Raw genomic sequence first — 14,467 nt, forward strand, 5'->3', positions numbered from 1 at the left:
AGGTGGGCCAACCTAGGCAGCATGGAGAAACGCCATCTCTACAAACAAATACAAAAATGATTTGGATGTGGTGGCACACACCTGTAGTCTCAGTTACTCAGGAGGCTGAGGCCGGCAAATCAGTGAGCCTGGGCAGTCAAGGCTGCAGTGTAGTGGTGATTGTACCACTATACTGCAGCCTGGGCAGCACAGCAGGACCCTATCTCAAAAAAATATAGAGTTTCCTCTATTGATATAAAACTTAAACAAAATACTACAGGTTGATATTACAAACTAGGTGCCTTATAATGACAGAAATATATTGTTTATAATTCTGGAGGTTTGGACATCGAGGATCAAGGTGCTGGCAGATTTGGTGTCTGGCAAGACTTGTTCTCTGGTTAACAGTTGGCAACCTTTTGCCGGGGGCAGTGGCTCACACCAGTAATGCCAGCACTTTTGGGAGGCCAAGGTTGGGGGATGACCTGAGGTCAGGAGTTCAAGACCGGCGTGGCCAATATGGTGAAACCCCATCGCTACTAAAAATACAAAAATTAGACAGGCGTGGTGGCAGGCTCCTGTAATCCCAGCTACTCAGGAGGCTGAGGCAGGAGAATCCCTTGATCCCGGGTAGCGGAGGTTGCAATGAACCGAGATCACAGCACTACACTCCAGCCTGGGCAACAATGCGTGACACCATCTCACAAAAACCAGCCAACCAACCAAACAAAAACAAGCCACCCGTCCAACTATCGATGTCCTGCAGAGGTGACTCACTCTGCTTTTGTAAGAAGCAAGACTGGGTTGTCCATAGGCCCCTGAGCCTGGGCTGCCTGCACAGTGGCCAGGAAAGCCAAGCTGCTTCCTCAGTGGCCCGTCTCCTGAAGTTTGCTGTTCTTCTCAGTGGTTCTATAGACACTGTAAGGCCCATACTCGCAGGATATTAGCACACTTGCCAAGAGATTCCTGTCCCCTGGCTCCCAGGGACCTCTATCCAGGGAGATGTCCTCTCGCCTTTCAGAATTCCCCTGCCAACCTTTCAACCCCCTGAGCATCCCCGAACTCACCGTGTGTGTCCACATGATTATTTTCCTACTTACCTCATTGTTGTCCCTAAACTTTTCTCCTGCCCTGCTCTGCAAAAAAACCTCATATTTTATCTCAGTGTGCAAAGGTGGCCAACTGTGTTCAAGCAGCATCTTGGTTTCACCAAAGTATATTCTCTCTGTCATTAAGAGGCTGTATTTCTGTCCCATAGACCCTAACGATCCCCTTATGCCCCTACCTCTGACCAATTTGCCTCTCAGGGCACCCGTTTTCCAGGGGGAAAGTCTCCCTTCTTTCCACCCACGGCCTTTAAGCCCAACTACAGAGCCTTTTGAAGTTAGGCGTGAAAGACCAGAACACCCACATTGCCCATTTTGGCCACCCGGTGGTAGACAAAGATAATATTAAGCCTGGACTGACTTGAATTTGAGAGAGGGAGGAGACTTTCCTTTCAATGAACACTGTTTGGTGCATAATGTTCCCACTACATTCTGATAGCGTTTATTGAGCACCAACTGCCTGCATGTCTCTGTATGTTTTTCAGTTCTGCAGATGTATAATATACTTTCCCAAAGTCGGTTCCCAGGATTACTGTTTAGACTTAATAGTTAATTTTTTTTTTTAAATCAGCTTTATGGTGAAATATATTTGAATTTACTTCCTCCTTTTTTTTTTTTTTTTTTTTTTTTTTGAGACAAGGTCTCGTTTTGTCACCCAGGCTAGAATGCAGTGATGCAATCACACATCACTGTAGCCTCCACCTCCGGGCTTGAGACACTAAAACCTATAGTTACAGGGCCATGGCACACTCCTGTGCCTAGGTGGGTTGCTTGCCTCTGGCCTGTCAGGGCTCCCAGTGTCTCTGGACCCCCAGGTGATGTGAGAGCCTCTCCTGCTGCAACATAGGCCCGGGAGTGCCGGGTCCCCAGCGCTCAGACGACAGGTCCAGGCCCTTGTGAAATGTTTGTCAACTGGATAAATGACCATGGCCCTGGTCTCCGCCAGAGGTGAGGAAACTGAAAGCCACCGAGGCAAAGGGGAGCCCTCCTTAAGAAGTGCCTCAGACACGTGTACGTTTCAAAAGAAGGGCGTGACTGAGTAGGGAGGGGACCGCGGCGACCTTCAGACGCTAGACTGTAAGATGAGGGTTTGTGAAGGGGGACCCAGGAAACTGAGTCCTGAAAACAAGGAGAAGCTTCCAGAATGAAGGGCGCTGTCACGCCTCCCTGCCTTTGCTCAAGCGGTTCCTTCACCCGGATCAAGTTCCTTCCCATTTCTCCATCTGTGGGGATCCTGATTGTGCACCTCCTCAGAGAAGCCCTCCTGGGTTCTCCAATTCTAGTTTATTGCTCCCTCCTATCGATCCCCCAGCACGCTCATCGGGCCTGTGGAGGAAGACAGGTTTGAGGAGAGGATTCCCTGCGTTGCGGTGGGGCTGTAGAAGCCGCGCAGACCGTTCCGAGGATGCCAAAGGGGCCCGGGCAGAAGGGAAGTGGCCGTGCCCGGGCCTGCCTGCCGCTAGATCCCCACCCATCTATGACTGCTCAGTCCTGCTCTCCTACTAGATCCGCCTTTCCCCGCAAAGCCAGCGCACCCCACCCACTCCCTGCCCAGTCCAAACTCCGAGGCTGGGCGAGGCACTGATCCACGGCTGGAACGACCCGGGCAGCCTCTGGGTGAACAGCAGCGTGTACATCGGCAGCGAACCGAGACCAGCGAGTGACATGCGGTTGCACCGACTTCGGGCGCGGCTGAGTGCGGTGCCCTGTGGGCTCCTGCTGCTTCTAGTCCGCGGCCAGAGTGAGGCTCCCGCGGAGGGGCAACAGGGACCGGGCTCAGATCTGCCAAATGCTGCGGAGGCAGAACCTGACAGTGCGGGAGGGAAGGTGCCTGGGAGGTGGGAGCTGGTGGAGATGACAGCGTGGAACTTGTCAGCCCCATGCGACGCCTCCCAGCCGCCCGAGGTGGGCTCCTAGAAGCGCAGAAAGGGTCTGGCTGCAGGACACCACGGAGAGGAACCAGCGGAGTACACGGGACCCAGGGGCGCCGGGACATGCCAGGCCGGGTCAGCAGCCCTGGGTCGGAGTGGGTGAGGGATTGGGGGTGCGGGGATTCAGTCCATTTCCCTCTTATGATTGTGGCCGTAGCCGGTGCTGCCGGCCGATAATAACAATAACACCTTCTCGCAGCATCTGGCTCTGAGTGTGTGGCGTCCTTGGCCAGGGGGGCGCCCTGACCCCTGCAAAGGGGCCTCAGACAAGATTAGTGGTCCTTGGGGAACAGAAGCCCCCAGGGGCCAAATCCTAAAGGGAATCCAAAAGGCTGAAGTGGCTGGGAGTGATTGGCTCACGCTTGTAATCCCAGCACTTTGGAAGGTAGAGGGGGAGAATCGTTTGAGCCCAGGAGTTGGAGGCCATCCTGGGCAATATAGTGAGACTCGGTGTGTACAAAATATTTAAAGAAATTAGAGGGCTGTGGTGGCCTGTGACCTGTAGTCCCAGCTACTTGGGAGGCTGAGGTGGGAGGATCACTTTAGCAGGGGAGGTTGAGGCTGCAGTGAGCCTTCATCACACTAGAGCACTCCAGCCTGGGTGAAAAAGCAAAAATCTGCCTCCAAAAAAAAAAAAAAAAAAAAAGTCAAAGAACTCATGGTGTCCCTGATACCATTTATCTCATCCTGGGCAAGGACACAGCTTGGCTTCCAGGGCAAAGGTGATGGCTCTGTGTGCCTGCCAGGCTTCTCCAGGCATTTTTCAGAAGCTCCGGGAGTGTTTTGGGCTTTCGTCCTCTCACCTGAAACTCTCCTAAGTCTATGATCTGACTGTCTCTCCTGACCCTTTCCCAATTTAATCTGCCCAGGTGGAGTCCATACCCCCCCGCCCCCGCCCCATGGTGCACTCCCACAGGGCTTCCTCCAGTGTCTGCCCTTCACCACATTCTAGAATTCACCAGGAGCCCAGGCATGAAGATTTGCCTGACCTCACAGATGGCTACCTTTTAAAATACTTTGGGCCAGGCACAGTGGTTCACACCTGTTATGCCAGCACTTTGAGAGGCAGAGATGGGAAGATCACTTGAGACTAGGAGTTAGAGACCAACTTGGGCAACAAGACTTGTCTCTACCAAAAAAAAAAAAAAGAAAGAAAGAAAGCGTCAGGCATAGTGGCACACACCTAGCCACTAGGGAGGCTGAGGTGGGAGGATCTCAAGCCCAGGAGGTGGAGGCTGCAGAGAGCTGTAATCACACTACTGCACTCCAATATGGGCAACAGATGGAGACTTTGTCTGACAAATATATATACAAAATTTTGGGTTGGACTCACATTCAGAAAAAATAATTGACAAGCCATAGGAGGGTACAGGTGATGTGTGCCGTACTCTTTTTACCCAACCAGTCTTGGCTTCTCCTCAGGGGCCATTAAAGTCCCCATGGCGCACATTTGAAACTGCCTGTTCACACTGCAGTACACACAGTGCCCAGCAGTTCACACAAGAACAGATGTGTGTACTTGTCCTTGATTTTCATCTAAACAGTCATAAAATCACCCACTTTTGGGGCCAGTCTTTTCCACTTTCAAACACATAGGGTGGCCTCCACACACGCCTACATGGTAGACCTTCTTCATACTGATTAATGGAAGGGCTTCTCTCAAGGATGAAGTAAGTAATGAATCTCTTTATTACATGAGTTGATGTAACAGGTCTCTAACCAGGGACATTTCAGCAGGTGACATCCTTTGCTGTAACAAACATCAGACATCAGTGGCCAGTGGCCACAGGGAATTACCTGGATAGACATCCCCTCCAGCAAGGAATTGTGTGCAGGAGCGTGTTACTGGGGAGAGGAGTGGGCCTTTTGACTTGGAGACATTGTTAAAATGTCCTCTCTGGTGCCTGTAAATGTCTATTGACCCCGGCCTCACCCACACCAGGTGGCATCAAACATGTTGATCCATGTTGAACTGACAGGTGTAGGGTGGCATTAGCTCCCTAAGGCTGTTTTCATTTTTTGATTTTTGTTTTTTTTCTTGAGACAGGGTCTCACTCTGTCCCCCAGGCTTGAGTGCAGTGGTGCCATCTTGAGATACTGCAACCTCTGCTTCCCGGGTTCAAGCGATTCTCATGCCTCAGCCTCCCAAATAGCTGGGTCTACAGGCATGCGCCACCACACCCAACTAATTTTTGTATCTTTTGGTAGAGACGGGTTTTCACAATGTTGGCCAGGCTGTTCTCGAACTCCTAACCTCAAGTGATCCACCCGCCTCAGCCTACGAAAGTGCTGGGATTACAGACGTCAGCCACCACACCTGGCCTATTTTTTGACTTTTTATTATGGAACTGGGCTAGATCCTACATAGCAGAACCTGAGATTCCAAAAGGTAAGGTGCCAGGCAGGTGGGAGCTGGTGGGAATAACTACAGCAGGTGAACCTCCCTGAGGCACAGAGAGGGTCAAGGCTGCTTGAGGGCTGCACAGCATCAAGGGATGAGCCCAGTCTGAGGTACAAAGAGTAATGTACCAAATCCAGCGTACCCATTGTCCACCTTCAGCAATGACAAAGATCTTGTTTTTGTTTTTGTTTTAAATCAGCTTTCTCAGGTTGAATATAACTGGGTGTTTTCTGGATGGCCACCTCCCCTTTGCACCATTATTTGAAACAAATCTCAGACATCATATCATCTGTAAATTTTTCATCGTGTCCTACTAAAAGAAAAGAAACATTTATATATGTACTTGTATATTTCCACAACATAATATGTTCTCAATTTAATTAAATATATAGTCAAATGTTCTTTAACATTTATAAATGATACTTGTATTAATACAAGTTTTTAAAAAATAAATCAGGATTAAATAAAGTTCATACTTTGCAAATTGGTAGTTTTTTTGTTTTTTTTTTTTTTTTGAGATGGAATCTCACTCTGTCACCCAGGCTCACTGCAACCTACATCTCCAGGTTCAAGGGATCCTCACGCCTCACCCTCCCAAGTAGCTGGAATTACAGGCACGTGCCACCACGCATGGGTAATTTTTCTATTTTTAGTAGAGACAGTGTTTCACATGTTGACCAGGCTAGTTTCGCACTCCTGACCTCAGGTGATCCACCCACCTTGACCTCCCAAAGTGATGGGATTACAGGTGTGAGCCTCCATGCCTGGCCAATTCTCTTGGTTTTATACTTAGGAGTGGAATTGCTAAGTCATATGGCAACTCTATGTTTAATCTCAGAAAAACTGCCAGACTATTTTCCAAAGCAGCTGCACCATTTTGCCTTCCCAATGGCAATGTATGAAAGTTCTAAGTTTTCCACATCCTTACCAACACTTCTTATTATGTGTCATTTTTATGTGCTTCTTGAATCTCTTTCAGTCTTCAGATTTACCCCGTGCCTCTCTTTTATTTTCTTTCTAAATTTTGTTGCATGTTGAAGAGAACACTTTATTTGTTCTGGAGAGGATCCCACCATTTAGGTTTTGCTGATTGCATCCCAGTGGTGTCTTGTAACTGTTCTTCTGTCCCCTGTCTTCCCTCTAAACTTGTATTTATATTCTAGAGGCATAATCAGATTTGGGTTTTAGGTTTTATTTTGTTTTGTTTTTTGAAGGGCTACCCTCCCTCCCTGATCCCCACAGCAGATAGGCTGCTTTTTTATTTATTTATTTATTTATTTTGAGACAGGTTCTCATTCTGTCACCCAGGCTGGAGTGCAGTGACCCGATCACGGCTCAACGTAGCCTCAACCTCCCAGGCTCATACAATCTTCCCACCTCAGCTTGCCAAATAGCTGGGACTAAGGACATGCGCTACCTCGCCCTGCTACTTTATTTTCTTGATTTTTTCAGAGACAGAGTCCCACTAGGGTCCCCAAGCCAGCTGCTGTGCTTTCTATGTCCCAGCCACAGCCATACTTCTCTCTTGTAGCTCTTTTCACCAACGTCACTCATGGTTTGGAGGATGCTTTATTTATGTCATTTCTTGCCACCTTGGACATGACATCCCTGAGGACAGGAACCTTGCCTGCCCAATTCCCACCATCATCCTACTGTCACATGACTTGGCACACAGTTGAAAGGACACTCTAGTCCCATCAAGGGCATGTGACCCTTTGTTTGAAGGTCCTAGGGCTGAATGATGATGTCGGACCCCAAGAAGCCTCAGCCTGGTGGGATGGAGACAGGCCCAGGAAGGCAGAGCAGGAAGCGAGTGTCACAGGCAGGAAGTTCGTAAAGCCCGTGTTTATAGATCAGGATCCCTTGAGCTGAGCTGAGGATGGCAAGGAGGCAGCAATACCAACAGTCTGGTAGGGCAACCAATTGGACAGACCCAACTGTGATGTCTGTCTCTCTGCCCACAGGCCAGGACTCTGCCAGTCCCATCCGGACCACACACACGGGCCAGGTGCTGGGGAGTCTTGTCCATGTCAGGGGCACCGAAACCGGGGTCCATACCTTCCTGGGAATTCCCTTTGCCAAGCCACCTCTAGGTCCACTGCGATTTGCACCCCCTGAGCCCCCTGAATCTTGGAGTGGTGTGAGAGATGGAACCACCCATCCGGATGCGTAAGCTCTCCCAGGGGTCCAGGGAACTCCAGGCCCTGGGACAGGGGTGGGGGTGCTCTGAGCTCAGTAGGCTGCAATTGTCATGTCACCTAAACCCCCACAGCCAGTTTTCCTTCTGAGTTTCGTGGATCCCCACGTGCATTTTTCCAATGAGCATGCTGAGGCTGGGGAGGGTGAATAACTTCTCAGACTCCTGGCTCAAGGCTTGGCATTCGGGAGGCATTGGCTCCAGGTGCTGAAGGGAGGGGCAGAGACACAGATCTCCCCAGATTCTGGTTATGCCAAGCTTTCTCTGCCACCAGGGGCAGGTGTCTCTGGGAAAGGTTCGATGTAGCTCTATGAACCTTGTAGGAGCCCCTAACTCTAGTGGCAGATGTTGCAAATAGCTGAAGAGAACAGTAGTGGTAGCTTCCTGGGGACCCGCACTCTCCACGGTCACTGTGTCCACCAACAGGGCCAGGAGCCATTGGCCAAGAGACGTGTATATTTTTCCAACTGGAGGCCATGTGGGAATGATGAGTTTTTGAGTTTAGACTTGGGATGAGGGACATCCCACTGCCCTTCTCATGAGAAATTAACATCATTCACTCATGTAGCACACATATGTGGGCTACACCCCTGTCCCAGGCCTCAGGGGGTACAGTGATATAGTGGTGAATGTCAACACATGCAGCCAATGGTTCTCATAGAAACCCCTGAGAGTCAAGGTTTCCGGTGTCGGGAGGAATGATACCCAAGGTCCTCACTGACCTCGAGACCTCCCTGGAAGTCCAAGCTCCATCCCAGCTTCCCCAGAGCCTGTGGCCTGTAACTTGGTGGGAAGGGGTTTTTGAGAGGGATCATGTGTGAGCAGGATATTGTGAGAAGGGGCTGAGGGTGGTTGGGGGCACATCTGAACCCAGGGTCTGGTTTCGGCCATGATGCAACCACTGGACTGATTGTTTGCTCTGGTTACCACGTGTCTTCAGGACCTCACCATAATGGATTCAGAGGTTCAGAACCAAGTCAATGTGACCATCCCTTCCGTCTCCATGTCCGAGGACTGCCTGTACCTCAGCATTTACACGCCGGCCTATAGCCACAAAGGCTCTAACCTACCGGTGAGTGTCAGGCCACAGTTCACTGGGAGTTGGAGGACAGATCGTCTGCAAGAAGCTGGAAAGGACAATATTAGCTCAGGCCCTGCTACAGAGTGGACCATGCTGAGAAACTTCTCACTGTCAGGTCCAGGAAATGCTCCTTACCCAGCTAGGCAGCTGGCCCCTGGGCATGAGGTCACAGAGTTCTGGCTGCTCCCAGAGGTCAAAGGCTGTGGCTCTGGGCTGGACCCAGGACTCACGCAGCCAACTCACACCCAGGACATCCACTCAAGTGCCCAAGGGCTGCACCTTGAGGTTACCAAGAATCCCAGCCATGGATAATCTTTTGGGCCTATGAGAATGGGCACACACAAAAACTTTTTTTGTTAGAGGTGGCATCATGCTCTGTTTCCCAGGCTAGAATGCAGTGGCGTGAACATAGCTCTCTGTTGCCTCGAATTCCTGGACGATCCTCGCATCTCAGCCTCCCGAGTAGCTGGGAATGCAGGCCTATGCCACCATGCCTGGCTAATTTTTAAAACATTTTCTGTTGAAAGGGGGTCTTGCTATGTAGTTCAGGTTAAGGTCATTTTTGATTGATGTTCATGTGGAGCCGTCAGGGAGACGCCCCTTTTCTTTCCACTTTGGAGAGTTTTCTGGGACAAATGAAACCAGGCTTTGATACGAGAGGTCAATCCAAAAGATGTGAGGCCTAGTCTTCCTGATAGATCCTGGGTACCTGGTCTGTGCCTCACGTAATGAATTTGTGCTGGAGTTCTAATGGGGAGGTAGACAGAGGCAAAGCACTGGTTGGTCTAGGTAGTGGCCCTGGTGGGGTTCAGACTGGATGGGAACATCGTGGTAGCTGCCTTGATTTCCCCAGGTGATGGTGTGGATCCACGGTGGTGGGCTTGCTTTTGGCATGGCTTCCATGTATGATGGTTCCATGCTGGCTGCCTTTGAGGACATGGTGGTGGTCACCATCCAGTACCGCCTGGGTGTCCTGGGCTTCTTCAGGTGAGATTAGGGCTGGGCTGGGCAATGGGGGCTGAGCGGGGCCAGGACAGCCCTGTGATCCCTGTCCCTGCTACTTCTCAGCACTGGAGACAAGCATGCAACCGGCAACTGGGGCTACCTGGACCAAGTGGCCGCACTACGCTGGGTCCAGCAGAATATCGCCCACTTTGGAGGCAACCCTGACCGTGTCGCCATTTTTGGCGAGTCTGCGGGTGGCACGAGTGTGTCTTCGCTTGTTGTGTCCCCTGTATCCCAAGGACTCTTCCATGGGGCCATCATGGAGAGTGGCGTGGCCCTCATGCCCTGCCTCATTGCCAGCTCAGCAGATGTTATCTCCACGGTGAGTGCCCTCAGCTGTGGAGGCCTAGGCCTGCTACCTCCCCTTCTGTCTGTTAAGTGGGGATGACAAGGGCCATCAGGGAGCATCCCCCAGGAGCTGCCGCCTACCTTGGAATTGCTGGGGGCTCCAGGGTCAGAATGCACATCCTTCTGCCATTGCAGAGGCCAAGTTTGTTCTGTGGCCTCTGTGCAAAGTTGTCACCCTAGGGATCCCCATCATGAGGAGAACCATCTAGGCAGATGAGATGGCTCCTATGTCTGCAACTTCTGAGTTGGAACAGTGTCAGAACTGCAGGAATTCATACGCAGTACCCTGTGAGATTTGGGGTGTCCCTGTTCTTGGCCAGGGCCTTGGGCAAACTCCTCTTCTCTACCCGGAAGGATGAGCCAGCCCCTGCCTCGTCCCTTTGCAGGTGGTGGCCAATCTGTCAGCCTGTGACCAAGTTGACTCTGAGGCCCTAGTGGGCTGCCTGAGGGGCAAGAGTAAAGAGGAGATTCTTGCAATTAACAAGGTTGGTCTAAATGGATGTTTAGAGGAAGGGGTACAAGAGGCATGGGGCTGGCAGGCCTGCATGGTCCTCATATTCCCTGGGCACATTACCTTATTTGCCTGCCTGGGTATCATAGCCCTGGGTGGAGACTAAAGGTTGGTGCATGCCCGAGCCAGGCATTGATTGGATATGAGCATCCGGGGATGAACCGGGAAGGAGTGGAAGGTACTCAGAGGGCATGGGAAGATGTCTGGGACCTGACCTTGTTCCCTGACCTTGCATTTCCCCTCAGCCTTTCAACATGATGATCCCCGGAGTGGTGGATGGGGTCTTCCTGCCCCGGCACCCCCAGGAGCTGCTGGCCTCTGCTGAGTTTCAACCTGTTCCCAGCATCATTGGTGTCAACAATGATGAATTTGGCTGGATCAACCCCATTGTGAGGCCCAACCCAAGCTGTCAAGTGCCTGGGTAGCCCATCTGGTAGTGGTGGTTGTTCAGGGCTTCACAGCTTCAGGCTCATCCCATCCCCAACTGTAGACTCTCTCCCGGCCACCCAGGACACAAGTATCTATGACACCCAGAAGGAAATGAACAGAGAGGACTTCCAGGCTGTTCTGCAAAAAATGTTAACGCTGATGGTAAGGCTCCTGGGGTCCCTCGCCAATGGAGAGGGGCTCCTCTCCTGTCCTGAGGCAGAGGAAATTCAACCCCCAGATACCCTGCCTATGTAGTGACCCCCATGAGCAAAGGCTCAAATGTGTGTGTGTTTGGGGGTGGGGTCACCTCAGAGCCTCGCCTTTGCTCCCACTTCCTGTTCCATCTCACAGTCCATCTCCCCAAGCCCGAGGCCACCTCCTCCTTGCCCTTGACATCCAGCCTAACCTGCCTCTTCCTGATCCACCTGGGGTAGATGTTGCCTCCTACATTTGGTGACCTGCTGATGGAGGAGTACATTGGGGACAATGGGGAGCCCCAGAACCTCCAAGCCCAGTTCCAGGAGATGATGGCAGACTCCATGTTCGTGCTCCCTGCACTCCAAGTAGCACATTTTCAGCGTGAGTATATTTGGACCTAAGGTCTGATTGGCAGGGGTACAGCTCAGGGCTGTGGGTCCCAGGTGAGACTTGCTGCTGTCCAGGTCCTCACTCATGTTTATTGGGCTCTGCAGACACTTGAGGTCCATCATTGCAGTAAATCCTCATGGCTAGCCCAAGAGACAGACATTTCCCCGTTTCACAGATGAGGAAATTGAAGTTAGGGACCTTCAGTGACTAGCCCAAGATGATACAGCTAAGAAGTCCAAGGCCATGATTTATCCCGTCTCTTCCTCTGCTCCTGCCCCAGCCTGGGGCTCCACACCGCACTGTCCAGATTCCAGCCAGCTTTGGACCTAGGTATCTTATCACCATGGGTGAGGCAAGAAGGCTTCAGGGGAGGGGCCACTGTGTCACGGGCTGTCCACTCCACAGGTTCCCGGGCCCCTGTGTACTTCTATGAGTTCCAGCATCAGCCCAGCTGGGTCAAGAATATCAGGCCGCCGCACGTGAAGGCAAACCATGGTGATGAGCTTCCTTTTGTTTTCGGAACTTTCTTCTGGGGCAACAACGGTGAGTCTTCTTCCTTTCCCGGGAGGTGGGCTGGGTCCCTGGCTGGGTCCCTGAGGGGTGATTGATTGTCCTCACTGCCCAGATAAGGAAACTGAGGCTCAGAGACAGGATGAGATCAGGTGTCCAAGATTTTACAGCTCCAGAGGCTGTGCCAGGATTAGAATTCATGACCCTTCAGACTGTGGCCTGTGCTCCCTCCGTCCCTCCCCACCCTTGGGTGTCTGCCTGGTGCAGAGCAGGTTTTCAGGACGTTTGTTTCTTCAATGACTCCCAGTGACAGAAGGAAGAAGGGGCCTTCAGGGCCAGGAAGGAGCCCTGGATGGAGTCAGCCAGAGCCTGGGCTAAGGGGAAAATTTGGAAAAGGGGAGGGCTGTCTTCTGAGGGTGGTGGGAGAAAAAGCAGAGAAGCAGGACTTGGGACCGAGGGCTGGGGGGCCATGGACAAGCTCCACCTGGGATGCTGAGTTGGGCCATCCTGACCAAGACACAGGTCCCCTTCCTCTCTGCAGTTAAATTCACTGAGGAGGAGGAGGGGCTAGCAGGAAGACGATGAAGTACTGGGCCAACTTTGCTCGAAACGGGTGAGACGGCACACTCCTGCCTCAACCTCCCCGGGTTGGGGGGCTTGTGCCCATCCAGCAATCTCCTAGTCTGGGGTGACCTCATGATCACACCTGCATCCTTAATCACATGGTAGCCCCTTCCCCAGCTCTGGGACCCACTCAGACAGGGTGGGGGTGCCGTGGGGCAGTGGACATGCTCCATCTCCCTGGTCTAGCTGGAGGGTGGGCACCAGTGCTGTGCCACCGGCAGGGTCTCCCTCTCAGAGAGAGGGACACATCAGAGCCGGCCGCCCCGCCCCCACTAGAGCTGACACTAGCTGGAGAGAGTTTGTTTCCTGTTTCTGGAAGACGCCCCCCTCACTGCCCAAGCCTACCTGGCCTGCTGAGCTGCCTTGCCTGACCAGACTCAGGGTGCTCAGGTCTGGGCTCCAGGGGCTCAGAATGACCCTCGTATCGCCCTGCTGGGACGGCACGTCTATAGGAACCCCAACGGCGAGGGTCTGCCACACTGGCCGCTGTTCGACCAGGAGGAGCAATACCTGCAGCTGAACCTACAGCCTGCCGTGGGCCGGGCGCTGAAGGCCCACAGGTTCCAGTTCTGGAAGAAGGTGCTGCCCCAGAAGATCCAGGAGCTCGAGGAGCCTGAAGAGAGACACACAGAGCTGTAGCCCCCTGTGCCAGGGAGGAGGGGGTGGGCTCGCTTACAGGCGAGCATCAGCCTGATGTGCCCACACACGCCCACTGAGGAGAAAGAAGTTGATTCCTTCATTCATGTAGCCATTCATTCATTCTTCCGTCCATCCATTCAGAAAGCATTTATTAAGAACTTACTCAGGCATGAGGGCTCATATACGTAATCTCAGCTATTGGGGAGGCTGCGATGGGAAGATGGCTTGAGGCCAGAGGTTTGAGACCAGCCAGGGCAATACAGTGAGACCCCTTCTCAAAAAAAAAAAAAAAGAGAGAGAGAGATTAGAAACTAAATAGGAAAGTTTTGAGCTTCAAGTCAGTGACAAGTAAAACAGATTTTTGAAAAGCAAAGGAAACAAAATATAAGGAAAAAAACTCTGAGAAAAATAAAAATAAAAAATGAATAATAGGCAAGGCACTGTGGCTCATGCCGTAATCCCAGCACTTTTGGGAGGTCAAGGTGGGCAGATCACCTGAGGACAGGAGTTTGAGACCAGCCTGGCCAACATGGTAAAACCGCATCTCTACGAAAAATACAAAAATTAGACGGGCGCAGTGGTGCACACCTGTAATCCCAGCTACTCAGGAGGCTGAGGCAGGAGAATCACTTGAACCCAGGAGGCAGAGGTTGCAGTGAGCTGAGATTGTGCCACTGCACTCCAGCCTCAGCAAGAAGAGCAAGACTCCGTTTGAAAAAAAAAAAAAAAAAAAAAGGCCGGGGCGCGGTGGCTCAAGCCTGTAATCCCAGCACTTTGGGAGGCCGAGACGGGTGGATCACGAGGTCAGGAGATCGAGACCATCCTGGCTAACACGGTGAAACCCCGTCTCTACTAAAAATACAAAAACTAGCCGGGCGAGGTGGTGGGCGCCTGTAGTCCCAGCTACTCGGGAGGCTGAGGCAGGAGAATGGCGTAAACCCAGGAGGCGGAGCTTGCAGTGAGCTGAGATCTGGCCACTGCACTCCAGTCCGGGTGACAGAGCGAGATTCCGCCTCAAAAAAAAAAAAAAAAAAAAAAAAGAGAGAGAGAGAATAGAAGAAGCTACTGCATGATGTTAGTTACCAAACCTGGCACAGGTCCTCTCTTTTTAGACACAC

At 51.8% G+C, this 14,467-nt stretch overlaps 1 pseudogene across 1 annotated transcript; it reads left to right on the plus strand.

The window, feature by feature from the left end:
• The first annotated feature begins 2,235 nt into the window (after positions 1 to 2,235).
• On the plus strand, positions 2,236 to 13,449 carry LOC104655658 (annotated as a pseudogene). The gene is made up of 12 exons (XR_004055399.1): positions 2,236 to 2,826; positions 7,382 to 7,582; positions 8,541 to 8,686; positions 9,549 to 9,682; positions 9,764 to 10,022; positions 10,435 to 10,533; positions 10,805 to 10,948; positions 11,070 to 11,150; positions 11,423 to 11,567; positions 11,982 to 12,119; positions 12,628 to 12,699; positions 13,163 to 13,449. The product of XR_004055399.1 is annotated as a cocaine esterase-like (transcript).
• Positions 13,450 to 14,467: the final 1,018 nt, after the last annotated feature.

This window comes from Rhinopithecus roxellana, chromosome 20, assembly GCF_007565055.1.
Source record: "Rhinopithecus roxellana isolate Shanxi Qingling chromosome 20, ASM756505v1, whole genome shotgun sequence".
Taxonomy (NCBI): Eukaryota; Metazoa; Chordata; class Mammalia; order Primates; family Cercopithecidae; genus Rhinopithecus; species Rhinopithecus roxellana.